Genomic DNA, 18,342 nt, shown 5'->3' with positions numbered 1-18,342 from the left:
TCACACAGTATAGCACAGTCAATGATGAGTTAAAGGTCTCTGAATATTTATAGCCAGTATAAAAGCCCAAGCAGGAGATGCTGCTGTCATTTTATGGAGTATGTGGGTAAGAGAGATAACCTCAGAGCTCAGTCAGAGAGACATAGCATACATTGTGAGGATTAGGATGAGAGAAGAAGAGTACAGTGTATAGATTTAGTTATGAGAAATTGATAACATAGAGAGATATAGGAGTCATTAACTATTTTGCCATTCTGCACTGCTACATGATGGCAACAATTCTGCTGCTTCACTGATCCAGTTCTGGTACACTAGTATACTATATATATGTATATATATAACTATATTGAGCATCTGTTACAAACTACTACGCCGGTTTTTCGTTGCTGTGTTAATTCTGCTATATTGATGCACCAGCTTTGCTACATTGATCCTCTGTTGCAAACCCAGGCCTGCTACCCTGGTTCCTCATCACGAAGTCTACTCTGCTAAATCACTGATTGAACATCTGTTGAAAACTCAGTTCTGCTACACCTGTTTTTCTGTGCTGTGTTAATTCTGCTATATTGATGCACCAGCTTTACTACATTGATTCTATGTTGCAAACCAAGCCCTGTTATCCTGGCTCCTCATCACTAAGTCTACTCTGTTAAATCACTGATCGAACATCTGTTGAAAACTCAGTTTTGCTACACCTGTTCTTCTTTACTGAATTAATTCTGCTATTTTGATGCGCTATCTGTGCTCCATTGAGCCTCTATTGCAAACACAGCTCTGCTACACTTCTTCCTCATCACTGAGTCTACTCTGCTAAATCACTGATCAGGCTCTGCTTCCTTTATAACAGCTTAGCTTTTCCAATGTGCTATTCATTTGCTTCAACTAGTTTGCTTTGCTGCACCAGTGCCATCTGTCCGTGCTGCATTAGAACTGCTGGTCTGGGTCAAGGGCTTCATGGATCCACCTTTCTGGTGAGACGTAACATTAAGGAGCTGTATGGCTTCTATGCATTGCTATAAAGTCATTTACATAAATCCTTAGGATCAATTGTTAGATAAACTGATCCCAAAGGCCACCGAAGGGCTAAGTTATTATGTAATACCTTTTCATTACATGCGTTCCTATGCCCCAGAGCTATTTTTTTAGGTGCATAGTAATTTTACATCATTTTAAAATGACTCTCTTGTGCAATTTTACCACTTCCCCTAAAAATCCCAGGCAATGTTTTCTTACAGAATGTCTGTAATGCTTCAGGTGCACTGCAGATAACTCATTCCTGGCAATTACAGTGATGGGAATTCAGACTTTTCTTCTACATGAAATGGTTTCAGTTCCATGTATTAATGTTACTCACTTACAAAGTAAAGGTTCCAAATGACCAATTATCATGCACACAATTTGTATTTCAGCTCTGGGTTTTCTTGAACAAATATATCTTTTTTTTTTTTCTTCTTTAAATGAAATTCTCGAATATAGATTACTTTATAAATACACGACATCAATTTGGAGTCTCAGAGACCTGATAACTTTCTAAAATTAATGGCTACAGTGCAGGCAGTGTATCTTATACAGAATGATGTAATTGCATTTTAGAAATTAAAAAAAATATATATCTAAGTAAAAATGCCAACTACCTTTTACTAATGGCAAGTGAAAAATTTCTAAATGTTTAACATATAAAGTTAAATTGGAGTTGTGCTTTAAATCTAATTCCCCTGCCCCCTATCTCATTCTCACTTGCCACAGCCTTCATTATTTTCCAGTGTTCGTCCAGTCGGCGAAAAGTGACCTGCCGGCAGCTCCAGTGTTTCATGGAGCTTCATGGAGGTAATTTTTCAAAACGAGAGTCTTGTTCTTGCTCTCATACAGTTGCATTGAGAGGTTATGACGTAGCTTCTGACTTCCGGTCAGTCAGAAGCTGGTCTCACCAGATGTCATTGCTGGACCGGAGTGGCACCAAAAAATGGTTAAGACACCGGAGGGTGATTATATGACTGAGGGCAGGGTGCTTACATTTAGAGCGCCACTTCAACGCTGAAAAAAAAACAAAAAACGCTGGAGTGGTGCTTTGACTCTTTCAATACAACCAGCAGTGTAAAGAATGTAGGTGTCAATTTTGGTTGTCATTGTTATATCTAGGGGCTTATTTATATCTACTAATTAAAAGTAAGATTTATTTTTATATTTTGGGAAAGACACTGTCCCACCACTGCTGCCCCCCGTTCAGTCCTCCACGCAGCTCTCTCTCTAGCACCACGTATGGGATGTCCTCTTCGGCTCTTCAGGAATCTCTACTCAGAGCCAGGGCATCCGGCACCAGGTAGGCCCCCGTCTGCAGGACATGCAACCCCATAGGCTTATTCAGTGCCCTAGGCGGCACAAATTGTGATGTTGTGGCACCACAATGTGTGTAGTAATGACAGAGGCTTACTTGGTGCCACAAGCTTCAGTGCTGAGTGAAGATACCGGAAGAGCCAAAGAGGATTTTGCACCTACTGTCCTGGAGGGAGCTGAGTGGAACGCCGGACAAGCCATGTACATTGGTGCCATAATAATCCATTGGAGCCCAGTGTGTTGTGTTAAACTAGAAGAAGAGGGGATGGGAAAAAAAACGTCGGACACGAACATGAAACCAGAGAACATACTAATGAAAGATATGAAGTGCGACAAAGAAGGTCCAAGACAAGATACTTGGAAGGGAGGTAAGAAAACTTCTAATACAATCCACAGGGAGAAGATTGGAACAAAACAAAGTCGTGTAAACTGCGTGCTAGCAAATGCCAGGAGCCTGACAAACAAGATGGATGAACTGGAAGCAGAAATATCTACAGGTAACTATGACATAGTGGGAATAACCGAGACATGGTTAGATGAAAGCTATGACTGGGCAGTTAACTTACAGGGTTACAGTCTGTTTAGAAGGGATCGAAGAAATCGGAAAGGGGGTGGAGTCTGTCTATATGTAAAGACGTGTCTAAAGCCTACAATACGGGAGGATGTATGGGAGGGAAATGAGGAGGTCGAGTCCTTATGGGTGGAGATACATGGGGCAAAAAACAATAAAATTATCATAGGAGTCTGTTATAAACCACCAAATATAGCAGAAGCCACGGAAAGTCTATTAATGAGACAAATAGACGAAGTAGCAAAAAATAACAAGGTGATTATTATGGGGGACTTCAACTACCCCGATATAGACTGGGAAACCGAAAGCTGTAGATCTCAGAAAGGAAACAGGTTTCTGTCAATTATCAAAGACAATTATTTGTCACAACTTGTGCAGGAACCAACTAGAGGGACGGCCCTTTTAGACTTAATATTAACTAACAGGCCAGACAGAATAACTGGGGTGCAGGTCGGGGGGCACCTGGGAAATAGTGACCACAACATGATACAATTCCACATGTGCTTCAGTAGGGTGCCCAGCAAGGGAGTCACAAAAACACTGAACTTCAGGAGGGCAAAATTTGATCAGCTAAGAGATGCCCTTCACCTTATAGACTGGGATAGTATCTTTAGTAATAGGAGCACGGATAGAAAATGGGAAATTTTCAAAACAGTCCTACATAGTCACTGTAGAAGGTACATATCTTATGGGAATAAAAGGGCTAGGAATAGGAGGAAGCCAATGTGGCTAAATAAGGAAATCAAGAGGGCAACGAAAAACAAAAAAAGGGCTTTCGGTAAACTTAAACAAGAAGGCAGCGAGGAAGCGCTAATATCTTATAGGGAAAAAAACAAAATCTGTAAGAAACAAATAAGAATAGCAAAAGAGGAGACAGAGAGACTAATTGCCAAGGAAAGTAAAACGAATCCCAAACTGTTCTTTAACTATATAAACAGTAAAAGGATTAAAACTGATGGAGTTGGCCCATTGAAAAATAACCTGGGTAAAATCATAGAGGGCGATGAGGGTAAAGCAAACCTACTCAATAGCTTCTTCTCCACTGTTTTCACAAAAGAAAACAATTTATCGGAGGAAATGCAGAGTGATAAAGTAAACCCTCCGCTAAATATCACCCACCTAACCCAGGAGGAAGTTCAGAAACACATAAATAATATCAAAATAGACAAGTCACCAGGCCCAGATGGCATACACCCCCGGGTACTAAAAGAATTAAGTAATGTGATAGACAGACCGCTGTATCTTATATTCAAGCACTCTTTATGGACAGGGACTGTCCCACTAGACTGGCGCCAAGCAAATGTGGTACCAATATTCAAAAAGGAGTCTAAAAGTGACCCTGGGAACTATAGACCAGTCAGCTTAACGTCTGTTGTGGGTAAATTGTTTGAAGGATTTCTTAGAGATGCTATTGTAGAATATCTTAATGATAATAACTGTCTAACTCCATATCAACATGGATTCATGAGGGATCGCTCCTGCCAAACAAACCTGATGGCCTTCTACGAGGAGGTGAGCTCACAGCTGGACCGGGGAGAGTCAGTGGATGTTGTATACCTTGACTTCTCCAAAGCGTTTGATACCGTGCCACACAAAAGGTTGGTATATAAAATGAGAATGCTTGGTCTGGGGGATAATGTGTGCAAGTGGGTAAATAGCTGGCTGAGTGATAGAAAGCAGAGGGTGGTTATCAATGGAGTAAGCTCAGGGTGTGTCAGGGTTACTAGCGGGGTGCCTCAAGGGTCTGTCTTGGGCCCTATATTATTTAATATATTTATTAATGATCTAGTGGAAGGGTTGCATAGTAAAATAGCAATATTTGCAGATGTTACTAAACTTTGTAAAGTAGTTAATACAGATGAGGATAGGGCACAGCTACAGGAGGATTTAGATAAATTGGGGAGTTAGGCCAAAAAATGGCAAATGGGGTTCAATGCCGATAAATGTAAGGTCATGCACATGGGAAAGAAAAACAGCAGTCACCCATACATATTAAATGGGAAACCGTTGGGGAAATCTGACATGGAGAAGGACCTGGGCGTCTTGGTTAACAGCAAATTAAATTGGAGTGCCCAGTGTCAGGCAGCAGCTGCGAAGGCAAATAGAGTCATGGCATGCATCAGAAGAGGAATAGGGGCATATGATGAGAACATTGTTCTTCCTCTGTATAAAGCGCTGGTAAGGCCGCACTTAGAATATTGTGCACAGTTCTGAGCTCCGGTGCTCAGGAAAGACATATTGGAACTAGAGAGTGTACAAAGGAGGGTGACTAAGGTAATAAAGGGAATGGAGGGACTAGAATACCCAGAGAGGTTGTCAAAATTAGGCCTATTTATGTTGGAAAAGAGAAGGCTTAGGGGAGACCTCATAAACATGTATAAATACATCAGGGGGCAGTACAGAGATCTCTCCCATGACCTGTTTATACCAAGGATGGTGACAAAGACGAGGGGGAACACTATGCGTCTGGAGGAAAGGAGGTTCCTGCACCAGCATAGAAGGGGATTCTTTACGGTCAGAGCCGTGAGACTCTGGAACTCTCTGGGAGAGGAAGTGGTGATGTCCAACTCACTTAATGAGTTCAAGAGAGGCCTGGACGCCTTTCTTGAGAACAATAAAATTACATCTTATGCTTAGTGATAGTTAATTAATCCAGGGATATAATCTGACTGCCAGATTGGAGTCGGGAAGTGATTTTTTCCTCAATGATGTAAATTGGCCTATACCGCATGTTTTTTTTTGCCTTCCCCTGGATCAACGCTGCGGAATAGCTGCAGTGCACAAGAAATAGGCTGAACTGGATGGACGCTTGTCTTTTTTCGGCCTTATAAACTATGTAACTATGTAACTATGTAACTATATTGACTATTTATCATGATAATTGAGAGATTAAAGAGTATTAGTCACTAGATTTTACAATACAAACTGTGTAAATCAGTAAATTGTTCTGAAAAAAATATGTTGCTTCTGACGTCATTTTCCGAGAGCATGTTATATTTTTAATTTTCGGGATATGGATCTATGTGAGGGCTTTTGCGCCCTGAGTCGATTTTTTTTTATTGATATCACTTTGGGGTACATATGATGTTTTGATCGCCTCTTATTACATTTTTTTGTGTTGTTGCAGCCTCCGAAAAACAGCAATTCAGGCTTTTTGATTTTTTTCTCCTTACCCCGTTTACCATTCGGATTAATATATTTTATATTTTGATAGATCGTACTTTTATGAACGCAGCGATACCAGTATCAGTAAATTGATCTCTTAGACCTGATGAGGCTTGTGTACTTACTTGAAAATATTCTTAAGAATGATCCTTAAATCCTGATAAAATGACGATCATGTTTTGAGTACATCGATGCATCTACTGATATCTTCTTGTGTAATTAATCTATTGTAAATGGGGCTTAGCCTTGTGAAACAAGTTCAAGCCTAATTTAAGCACTTAATTTAAAAGCATGCACTGCGTGAGTCCGGCACAATCCCGGTATACTAAAATAAATTGTTTCTGCAAATGTGATGACCTAGTAATTAAAGAGCAAAATAGTGTTTTCTAATGCATTGCAATTAATTTTAGCTTATTAACAACATAGCCGAAGAAGGTTTTTCAGTGGCCCTTTTTTTGCTTTTATTTTAGCACTCCCTATAAATAGTTCAGCATGTAACATAAAATAGCACAGCACTTCCTTCATTAGCATACGGATCATGTAACCGGGGACTATGTGACAGAATCTGCATATTTTCCTTCAAGGTGCTAACAGTATTTGCTGTATTACTCTACCTGTTCTGACATTATGGACAGGGAAATGTGGTTGCTAAACAAATTGGGATTACTCGTAGTCAACTGTTTCTTTTTACTTTGCTGTTACAACGCACGCTCAAAAAAAAAAGGAAATTAATATTTGCAAAAATGATTTCACAGTCAAAGTTAACGCAGTTAGCATATAAAGGGTTAATCTTGCAGCTCTAACATTTCTCACTTTACAGCTCAAAGGGCAAGCTTTTAGGACAACAAAACCTACAGGACATTAGGAGTATAACCAGTGTCGTACTGGGTTGGCAAAGGCCCGCCAGTAACATTAATTCTTAGGGCCCACTGTTCAACAACATGCAAAAATAACCTGACCCTAGTACACAAATTAACTTTTTCTTCTATGTAATATTAAGTTGACTAGCTTGTTTAATGAATGATTAGATTATACCTTTTTCTGCAAAATGTGAATCAAGTTTAATAGCATTACCCATTAGCCAGAATTTTCCCCTGTGTGCCAGTCCGAGCCTGAGTGTAATGGGCAAAGTAAAATTAATTAATATTTATTTAATAAAGAAACCAAGGGAGATGTTCAACAGCATACCACTGGTTCCTATACAGACTAGTCAAATCCCTAACTTGAACCTAATTTGTCCCTGCCTGACCGTGGACGTTGGCATCCTAAAATAACGCAATGGTGCACCCGCTAAAAGTCGTCTGCCCCTTAGTGTCCTTAACTACACCCTCAACTATACACAGAGGGTAACAAAAAAAACCTAACAACAGAACATAGGGCACACAGACAGAGTGAGGCACAGGGCTAAGGATGTGTTCACACAGTCATACATGAGAGTCGGAAGAAATAGAAAGAAACCCAAAAAGACCTTTGGTTTACGTGGTAACACCCAGACCATAAATCTTACAAAATGAGAAGAGTGCTGGGAAGCGGAACACACAAATAAACCACAGGAGAAGCCATAGAGAAAACCACAACAATATAATCTTTAATTGGGGGGCTGGGACTCCAAACATCCACCGAACTTGGAATATAGCCAGCAAAAACTGCATATGCCAGGAGAGTATAAATAACCCCTCCCAAGATGTGATAGGACAACCCAAAGTAGAAAGTGAAAACACCTGCACAGAAGCAACACAGCAAAGCAAAAGAAAGACAAGAGCATTTTCAGCAGTTGGATAGAGATAACACAGGCTGTGGTCCAACAGAGAGGGAAACCAACCACACAGCCAGAGGTCACCGGATTGAGCCCTGGAGTTGAGCCATGACAGGCGTAGTCAGGAAAAAGTCCAAAGTCAGAATTCCAAGAAGGTAGTGGATCAAGACAAAAGGGCTAGACAGACGGATGGTCAAGAAAAATCCAAAGTCAAGCACAAAAGATCAGAGTACCAGACAAAGAGCAAAGAGCAAGCACACACCACATTAGCAAAGCTGCTATTTACAGCAATCAAAGGCAGAGAGCTGGTTAAATAGGCAGGTAATTACTCTGGACAATTGACACATTGATGAAGCCCCGGCACACCCTGGTCCTGATTGGACGGCTAAAGTGTCACTCCAGACACTGACAGCTCAGCATGCCCCATTCCTAGATTGGACAACAGAACTGTCATTCACTGTGTACAGAAACTCTGATAGGAGGAATCGTTACAGCAACATAGAAAATCAGTAGAACTATTCTACATTTCTAATTGAAAGTATTTGATAATATTATTATTATTACACCTACTCCATATTGAGGTAGGATCTTTGATATGAGAATGTCCCTTTAAGGATAAGTACCAGGGAATCCTTTAGACTCTATAATCCAGTTTACCATGAGCTAAGCCAACTGTAGTTTCCAGTCATCTCAGGTGAGCAATCCTAATAGCTTTACTGCTATTTTCCGGACAGTTTCCAGTTTAGTCTTGCTTCCTTTAGAAACATTTTTTCTCATGCCACAGAATAAAAATATCAGCAAGAAAAAAAAGCATAATTAGTGTATACCACACGTTAGAAACACAACACAGATAAAAATAAGCAGTTGGAACACTTAGTTACACTTTCCTATCTAGTAGAAAATCTCCCATGGCAAACAAATTGATGTTTTTCTTATGTATTTAGGACATTTTCACGCTTATTTAAAGATTTGCTAAGTTCCCTTATTGTATAACACTCTAAATGTTGGAGTAGTGGTAAGAAAGAGCTGTCTGATCCAAAGTAAAGTACATTTCCCCTTCAGCTTCAGCCACTCTTTAATGTATGAGAAGAACAGATCTAAAATTTTATTTTTAATAGAAACCAGCAAATTTATTAATTGATTTCAATTAATCAGATTTTCACAATTGTTGGCAAAGTGAAACATTTCTGAAGCAGAACAGCTGTCCCTCCTCATCTGCCGTCCCTCTTCATCATCCTATATAAGACTGGAGACTTGATATCTCATGTGATGAAAGACATCAAAGCTTGGTTTTGTAAACATGTACTCCTTTTTATTGTGGGATTATTTTTTATCTATGATTTATAGCAAAGCCAGGTAGGACTGGGTTAAATCCTAGCACTGCAGGTATTAATTGGATTCACCTGGCTAGCTTTGACTAAGAACTAGGAAATGGGTTTACCTTGTTTCAGTCTGCTGGATATTGAGCAGAGTGGAGTGTAGAAGCTGGTGAGTAAACAGCCAAAATGTGAGCTGTAGCTGGGAGAGAGATAAGCCAGAGTCTCTCTCTGGATAGAGACTGCAAGGTGTTATGTTCTGCTACCAAAGCTAAGGAAAGAGAGGAGATCTGTCCCTACTATAAGACTCAGCTGAATCCCTACGATGTAACAGGGAACCTGATCCTGCGATCAGACCTGCTAAAGTCCTAATCTAGTCTGTACGAAGACCTATAGATGTGGGGAGGGAATCCCTACAAGTACTAAGGACTGGGAGGAATATGGGACACCTCCTAACAGAAATAGTAGCAGACAGACGAACAAACAAAATAGATAGAACATAGAGGTCCGTAGACCAAGCAAACTAACAGAGTAGATACAGAGCACAGGCTAGCTAGAAAGTAGATATACAATGAAGTCCAGCAAAGCCAGAAGGGCGGAGCAGGATTAAATAGGCCAACAAAGTCACGTGACCAGCAAAGGAAAAAAAACCTAACAGCAAGGTTCTAACAGTACCCCCCCTTCTAAGAGGATCCTCCGGATCCCCTAGGACCAGGCTTATCAGGAAATCTCCTGTGAAACGCTCTGATAAGTCTGGACGCGGAAACATCATCTGACCTCACCCAAGAGTTATCCTCGGGTCCGAAACCTTTCCAGGCCACAAGATACTGCAAACTACCTCTATACCGTCTAGAGTCAAGGATGCGAGAAATTTCATATTCCCCGTCCTCCACCACCGGAGGAACAGAGGCAGAGGCGTCACCATCCGACACAACAGCTTTTTTTAACAGAGAGACATGAAAGACCGGATTAATTCTCCAGGAGGTAGGAACCTCCAACCTAACAGCAGATTGGTTGACAACCTGAAGCACCTTAAAGGGCCCTACAAACTTGGGACCCAATTTCTTAGAAGGAATCCTCAACCGCAGATTCCTAGAGGACAACCAAACCATGTCACCAACAGCGAACAAAATCTCCTGTCGCTTCCTATCAAAGTAGTCTTTAGATTTTCTGTTGGCCTCCTGAAGATTACCACGCACATCCGTCCAAACTCTTTCCAAATCACCGGAAAAATTCTCCTCCTCAGGCACGGCAGATCCCAACTTGGAGAACGACCCAAACGACGGATGTCTCCCAGAACAACAAAAAAAAGGCGAACAACCAGCAGAAGAAGATGTATGATTGTTCAGAGCAAATTCGGCAAGTGGCAGAAACTCAGACCACCCCTCTTGATTGTCTGCCACAAAACAACGCAAGAACTGCTCAACATCCTGGTTTTTCCTTTCTGTCTGGCCATTAGATTCAGGATGATATCCAGACGAAAACGACAAATGAATTCCCAACCTGTCACAAAAGGCACGCCAAAAACGAGCCACGAACTGAGGACCCCTATCAGAAACAATGTCAGTAGGAACGCCATGAAGTCTGACAATTTCCTTGACAAAGGCCTTAGCGAGAGTTTTAGCGCAGGGCAGTTTGACGAAGGGAACCAAGTGACACATCTTGCTAAAACGGTCCACGACCACCCAGATGACAGTAAAACCCTCAGAGGGGGGAAGGTCAGTTATAAAGTCCATAGCCAAATGTGTCCAAGGAGCACTGGGGACCTCCAAAGGACAAAGCAACCCCGCAGCAGGAGTATGTGAGGACTTAGATCTAGCACATATAGTACATTGGCGCACCCACTTAATGACTTCCTTCTGCCATCCAGGCCACCAAAAACTGCGACCCACCAGTCTCTTGGTCTCAGAGATTCCGGGATGACCTGCCAACCGAGATTCGTGACACTCAACAAACAAATCTCTCCTAAAGGTCCCAGGCACAAACAACCTCCCATGAGGAGTGTTAGATGGGGCATTCTCCTGAGCTTTAAGAATCTCATCTTCCAAAACGGAGTCTAAAGCAGCTATCACAACACCTTCTTGTAAAATGTTTTCCTCTTTCTCAGCACCGACTATGGGAGAAAAACTGCGAGATAAGGCATCCGCCTTAACATTCTTAGTACCAGGGATGTAAGTAACGGAGAAATTAAACCGCGAGAAAAACAGTGCCCACCTAGCCTGACGGGCATTCAGGCGCTTGGCAGCATCAAGATATATCAGATTTTTATGATCCGTAAGAACCTGAACGGGAAATTCCGCACCTTCCAAGAAGTGGCGCCAGTGTTCAAATGCGAGTTTAATAGCCAATAATTCCCGATTACCAATATCGTAATTCAGTTCAGTCTCCGAAAATTTTTTTGAAAAAAAGGCACAGGGATGTAATCCATCCCCGTTATCCTGAGACAATACTGCGCCAACCCCCACAGAGGAAGCATCAACCTCAACCAAAAACGGCCTAGTAACATCAGGCTGCATAAGGATGGGAGCAGAGGTGAACCTCTCCTTGAGATACACAAAAGCTTCAATGGCCTCAGAAGACCACTGAACCGCATCAGCACCTTTCCTGGTGAGATCAGTCAGAGGTTTGACAATACTAGAAAAATTTTTTATGAATTTTCTGTAGTAATTGGCGAAACCCAAAAACCTCTGTATCGATTTCAAACCAATAGGCCTAGGCCATTCCTGCACAGCCTGAACCTTAACCGGATCCATCTCAAAACCTTTGCTGGAGATAATGTAGCCCAAAAAACTAATTCTCTGTACAGCGAACTCACATTTCTCCAGCTTAGCAAAAAGCGAATTGTCCATTAATAACTGTAATACCTCACGCACGCTCCGCCAATGAGACTCCAGATCTGGCGAATAAATCAAAATGTCATCCAAATACACAACCACATTTTTACCGATCAAAGGTCTAAGGATGTCATTAATCAGATTCTGAAAAAATGCAGGAGCATTAGTAAGACCAAAAGGCATAACCAGATTCTCAAAATGACCCACAGGAGTGTTAAAAGCAGTCTTCCATTCATCACCCTCCTTCATGCGCAACAGATTGTATGCCCCCTTAAGGTCAATTTTAGAGAACCACTTGGCCCCCAATAACTGGTTAAACAGATCAGGAATCAATGGCAGTGGGTAAGGATTGCGTACCGTAATTTTGTTAATCTCACGAAAATCCAGACAAGGACGTAAACCGCCGTCCTTTTTTTTTACAAAAAAAAATCCAACCGCCACAGGAGACTTAGAGGGCCTAATGTGACCGGCGGCCAAACTTGTCTGTATGTATTCCTCCAAAGCCTTCCTCTCAGGAATAGTAAGGTTAAATAAACGACTTTTAGGAAGAGTCGCTCCAGGGACAAATTCAATAGAACAATCATAGTCTCTATGGGGAGGCAAAACCTGCGATTCCTTCTCAGAAAAAACTCTCCAAAAATCCTGAATAGGAACAGGTAATTCTCCCCTATCCAAAGCTGCAATACGCCCATTACAACACTTGTCATAACATTTATGGCTCCAGGATTTAATTTCACTGGTAGACCAATCCAGTACAGGATTGTGAAATTTTAACCAGGGCAAACCCAATATTACTGGAGAAGGCAAGTTATTCAACACTACCAAATCCAATTTCTCATGGTGAACACCATTAATAGTGAGAGGAAATTCACTGACCTTGAGAGTAATATTCTTCAAAGGGGAGCCATCCACAGAAACCACAGCAATGGGGGATGATAAAGGTTCAGGTTTTAAATTGAGTTTTTCCACGAATCCCCCATCAATTACATTCAGTGTAGACCCGCAATCAACAAACACCCGAAATTCCATTAATTTTTCCTGAGCAATCGTGGAAGCAGCTAAAAATATACCCTTGGAATTTAAACAGGCAATACGGGCGTGACTGACCATTTTTTTTTCTTTCTTCATCCGAAGCTCACAGCCTTTAATCAAATGACCAGATTTTCCACAATAGAAGCACAAGCCTTCCGAAAAACGACGGTCTTTTTCTTGAGAGCGAGGTGCCACCGATCCAATCTCCATCGGTTCACCACTGTTAGTACACACATTATCATAACCAGAAACTGACATAGCAGAGGATTTGCTCTCATTAACCCTAGCACGCAGTCTTCTATCCACCCGTATAGCTAATTGCATAGCCTGTTGCAAATCCTCAGGTGTAGGATAAGCAATTAGCAGGTCTTTAACCCTTTCACTGAGCCCAGCAAGAAATAGACTTTTCAGAGCAGAATCGTTCCACCCTGTTTGAGTGGACCAACGACGAAAATGTGTACAATATTTTTCCACATTACCCGATCCTTGTTTTAGACGTCTCAACTCAGTCTCAGCTGATGCGACATGGTCAGGATCATCATATAATAGTCCCAAAGCAGAAAAAAAACTATCCACTGATCTGAAGCATGAATCACTAGGTTGCAAAGAAAAGGCCCACTCCTGAGGCTCTTTGCGCAAAAGTGACATTATGAACCCTACGCGCTGGGATTCATCCCCAGAGGACTTAGGTCTCAAACGAAAATACAATAAGCAAGCATTTTTAAATGAAAAAAATTCTCGGTGTTCACCAAAAAATAAATCCGGCAAACATACCTTAGGCTCCAAGAAATGTGCTCCAGGACAGTTACTCACGTGCTGACGGAGCTCGGCCACTTCCAGAGAGAGTCCCTGCAGGCGATGAGCCAAATCCTGAACCGACACCATGATGGAACAGAAAAATCTTTCCTTAGAGAATTTGCAGGCTGGACTTACTGTTATGTTCTGCTACCAAAGCTAAGGAAAGAGAGGAGATCTGTCCCTACTATAAGACTCAGCTGAATCCCTACGATGTAACAGGGAACCTGATCCTGCGATCAGACCTGCTAAAGTCCTAATCTAGTCTGTACGAAGACCTATAGATGTGGGGAGGGAATCCCTACAAGTACTAAGGACTGGGAGGAATATGGGACACCTCCTAACAGAAATAGTAGCAGACAGACGAACAAACAAAATAGATAGAACATAGAGGTCCGTAGACCAAGCAAACTAACAGAGTAGATACAGAGCACAGGCTAGCTAGAAAGTAGATATACAATGAAGTCCAGCAAAGCCAGAAGGGCGGAGCAGGATTAAATAGGCCAACAAAGTCACGTGACCAGCAAAGGAAAAAAAACCTAACAGCAAGGTTCTAACACAAGGCTCAGCTAGGAAAGCTGAGCAGTCTGTGTGTTGAAGCTGCAGACTGAATGTGATACTGAGACTGGTAGGACCGAACCTCTTCTGTGTGTAGAGTTTGCTGTGAGAGAAAGAACTGTATTGTTCAAGTGAGCCCCCACTGACATATAGGTGCCTGCTGAATGAGCTGTTTACTTGCTGTTTTGGTTTTGAATCCTTGGAATTTTATGAAAGCAATAAAATTTAACATGTTTGGACCAAACCGCATTGCCTGTGTGAATGCTACCTAAGCATGAATCCCTACAGACTATATGCTGTATGTTATTCTGTTTGCTATTCCCATAGCATTATCAATAGGCTAAGAATTTATTTATTCCTATTATTCCGGTTTTAGCCTATAGGTGCCTTATTAAGGACAAAAATGTCCAGGAAGGATGGGAAATTTTTAAAAATGAGATTCTCAAAGCACAATCGTTAACAATCCCGAAAAGTAGGAAGAATGGGAAGCATTTAAGGAAACCAGGATGGATGAACACAGAACTTAAACACATGCTAAAAAGAAAGAAAGAAATGTTTATTAAATGGAAAGAGGGAGGCATATCTAAAGAAGATTATAATGCAGTCTGCAGATCCTGCAGGGCATGTATCAGGTTAGCTAAAGCTGACAATGAATTAAGGCTTGCAAGAGATGTCAAAATCAATAAAAAAGGATTTTGGGGGTATGTCAAAAGTAAAAGAAAAGTCAAAGATGCTATAGGATTTTTACAGGATGAAAATGGAGAAATGGTAAGAGAGGATGTTGAGAAGGCCAAACTTTTTAATTCCTATTTTGCATCTGTTTTCTCTCAGAAAGAAAATGTAACATCAACTGATCTTCACTGTCCTTTTAAAGGAATAGAAGAATCCAAGTTATCTGTAAACAGAAAGATTGTGAGGGAATATTTAGCTAACATAAATGAGTTCAAGTCTCCAGGTCCAGATGAATTACACCCCAGAGTACTGAAGGAGATCGTAGAAGAAATTTTAGAACCACTCTCCATATTCTTTGAAAATTCTTGGAGAACAGGAGAAGTCCCAGAAGACTGGAGAAGAGCAAATGTTGTTCCTATCTTCAAAAAGGGGAAGAAGGTGGACCCAGGGAACTATAGGCCGGTGAGTCTGACTTCTATACCAGGAAAGATCTTTGAACAAATTATTAAACAACATGTATGTAAGTACCTGGATAAGAATGAAGTGATTAACCAGAGTCAGCATGGGTTTATAACTAACAAGTCATGTCAGACTAACTTAATTTCCTTCTATGACAGAATCACTGACTGGGTGGATCAGGGAAATGCTGTAGATATAGTATATCTTGACTTCAGCAAAGCATTTGACAAAGTATCTCACACCATCCCTATTGAAAAAATGACCAAGTATGCAATGGACCAGGCAACTGTTAGGTGGATTCATAACTGGCTTAGTGATCGGACTCAAAGGGTGATTGTAAATGGCTTCACATCCAGCTGGATGAATGTCTCAAGTGGGGTACCACAGGGCTCCGTCCTGGGACCTGTATTGTTCAACATCTTTATCAATGATTTAGATGAAGGAATTGAGGGTAAACTGATTACATTTGCTGATGACACAAAGCTAGGAGGGATAGCTAATACTAGAGAAGAGAGAGAGAGGATTCAAAAAGACCTAAATAAACTGGAGCAGTGGGCAGCAACCAACAGAATTGTTTTTAACAGGGAAAAATGCAAAGTACTACATCTGGGCAATAAAAATGAAAAAAGCATATACAGAATGGGAGGAATAGAGCTAAGCAACAGTACATGTGAAAAAGACTTAGGTATACTAATAGATCATAGACTGAACATGAGTCAACAGTGTGATGCAGCAGCAAAAAAGGCAAATACAATTCTGGGATGTATTAACAGAAGCATACAGTCTAGATCACGTGAAGTCATTATTGGTCTTTACTCCTCTTTGGTCAGACCTCATCTGGAATACTGTGTACAGTTTTGGGCACCACATTTTAAAAAAGACATAGACAAACTGGAGCAAGTTCAGAGAAGAGCGACCAGAATGGTGACTGGTCTGCAAACCATGTCCTATGAGGAACGGTTGCAGGATTTGGGAATGTTTAGCTTGCAAAAAAGAAGACTGAGAGGAGACTTAATAGCTGTCTACAAATATGTCAAGGGCTGTCACATTGTAGAAGGATCATCTTTATTCTCATTTGCACAAGGAAAGACTAGAAGCAATGGGATGAAACTAAATGGGAGGAGACACAGATTAGATATTAGAAAAAACTTTTTGACAGTTAGGGTGATTAATGAGTGGAACAGGCTGCCACGAGAGGTGGTGAGTTCCCCTTCAATGGACGTCTTCAAACAGAGGCTGGACAGACATCTGTCTGAGATGATTTAGTGAATCCTGCTTTGAGCAGGGGGTTGGACCAGATGACCCAGGAGGTCCCTTCCAACTCTACCATTCTATGATTCTATGATTCTATTAGGGAATAATATGATTTGGTCTATGTGGATCGGGGGTGCCATTATGCAAATTTAGTATGCCAACCTTTGCTGTTCAGAAGTGAACAACTAAATATTAGAGTCTTGCAGGGATAACATTGGTGCCTTCTTTGCTCCTAACCTATTTTGTTAGGGGATCCTCTTGTACCCCCTCTTTATTTGTATAGTTTTGTGTGTAATTTGTTTCTTTTAATGAGTCTTTTTCTGCTGCTTTATATATTTTTGGATACTCATATCATTTATCCTATTTTCTCTGTGATTTTTTTGCTTATATACTAAGTGTCTTTGACATCTTCCAGGTCATGTCAAAAACAATCTGTCACCTGAATGATGCTGCCCAAACCACGGGCAGCATGAATCAGAGCCTGGCCAAACAATTGCAGTCAGGTATATTTTTATCTGGAATGCTGCACTATTTCAGAGAAAACATAGTTTAAAGATCTGGCTGGGGACTATAGGAATAGACAATACTAGTCCAGTGTTGCTCCCTGCAGACTTCTCCTTGCACCGCCCTAGTTCAATGACGGATGTAGAATAGTGGGAGGGGAGATGCTGGCTGGGGGCAGCACCAGATTAATCCCGTGTTTGCCTATGGTACCCAGCCAGATCTTTAAAGGATATCCTCTCTGAAACTGCACAATCTGATTAAGGCCATCTGTGGTTTGGGCAGCAGGAATCGGGTGACAAGTTCCATTTAAATCTAATAGCAAATGTCATGCTCCTTGATTGGAGTTGTGTTAAAATTACCCTTGTGCAGATGAGCTCTCACCTTGACATGGTTGATGGTCATACATGAATTTGCCAATTTATGCGCTAAGAATAGTAATGAGCGAGCATGCTCGCTACTGCTCGGTGCTCACCCGAGCATCTCACTGCTCGAGATGCTCAGCGCTCGCTGAGTATTTCCAGGGTTGCTCGTTGGTGCATGTTTGGTGCTCTTTACAGAGCCAATGAACATGCAGGGATTGCCTGCCACTCACTGTAATGCAGCGGCCATGTTGGTTGTGGCATTACAGTGATTGGCTGGCCGCACAGCGCCATCAGATGCATATCAGACCTGGCACCGCCATGCTCGTCACAGTCACTGCGGAATCAGACAGTGTAGGGAGAGGTGCTGCTGAGCTAGGGAGAGATTTGCTTGTTTCTAGTTAGTGTAGGTGTACCAAACTATATTAGAGACACATATCCATCTTAACAGACAGTCCTTCTGAGAACTAATCCATCTGCAGAGATATCAGACAGGCAGGGTATATAGCAGACTGCAGTGCATATAGCACAAGAGGCTCCATTCCAGTTTTGTCTGCTGCTGCTGTTAGATATTTCTAGAAATAGGCCCAGGTCTCAGGGGCCAGGAATAATTTTTTTGGGGATCTTAATCCTTAATCCAGAGAACATCGTTTTTCTGTGCCATCTGCTTGTTGGCACTGCAGAATACAGCCAGGTCCTTTCCATATTATAGCGCTAAAAATCCAGCTATTTA

Source organism: Phyllobates terribilis, unplaced genomic scaffold (genome assembly GCF_046119375.1).
Source record: "Phyllobates terribilis strain yellow unplaced genomic scaffold, ASM4611937v1 Scaffold_4__5_contigs__length_816908805, whole genome shotgun sequence".
NCBI classification, from domain to species: domain Eukaryota; kingdom Metazoa; phylum Chordata; class Amphibia; order Anura; family Dendrobatidae; genus Phyllobates; species Phyllobates terribilis.
Note: the sequence above shows the minus strand (reverse complement) of the source record.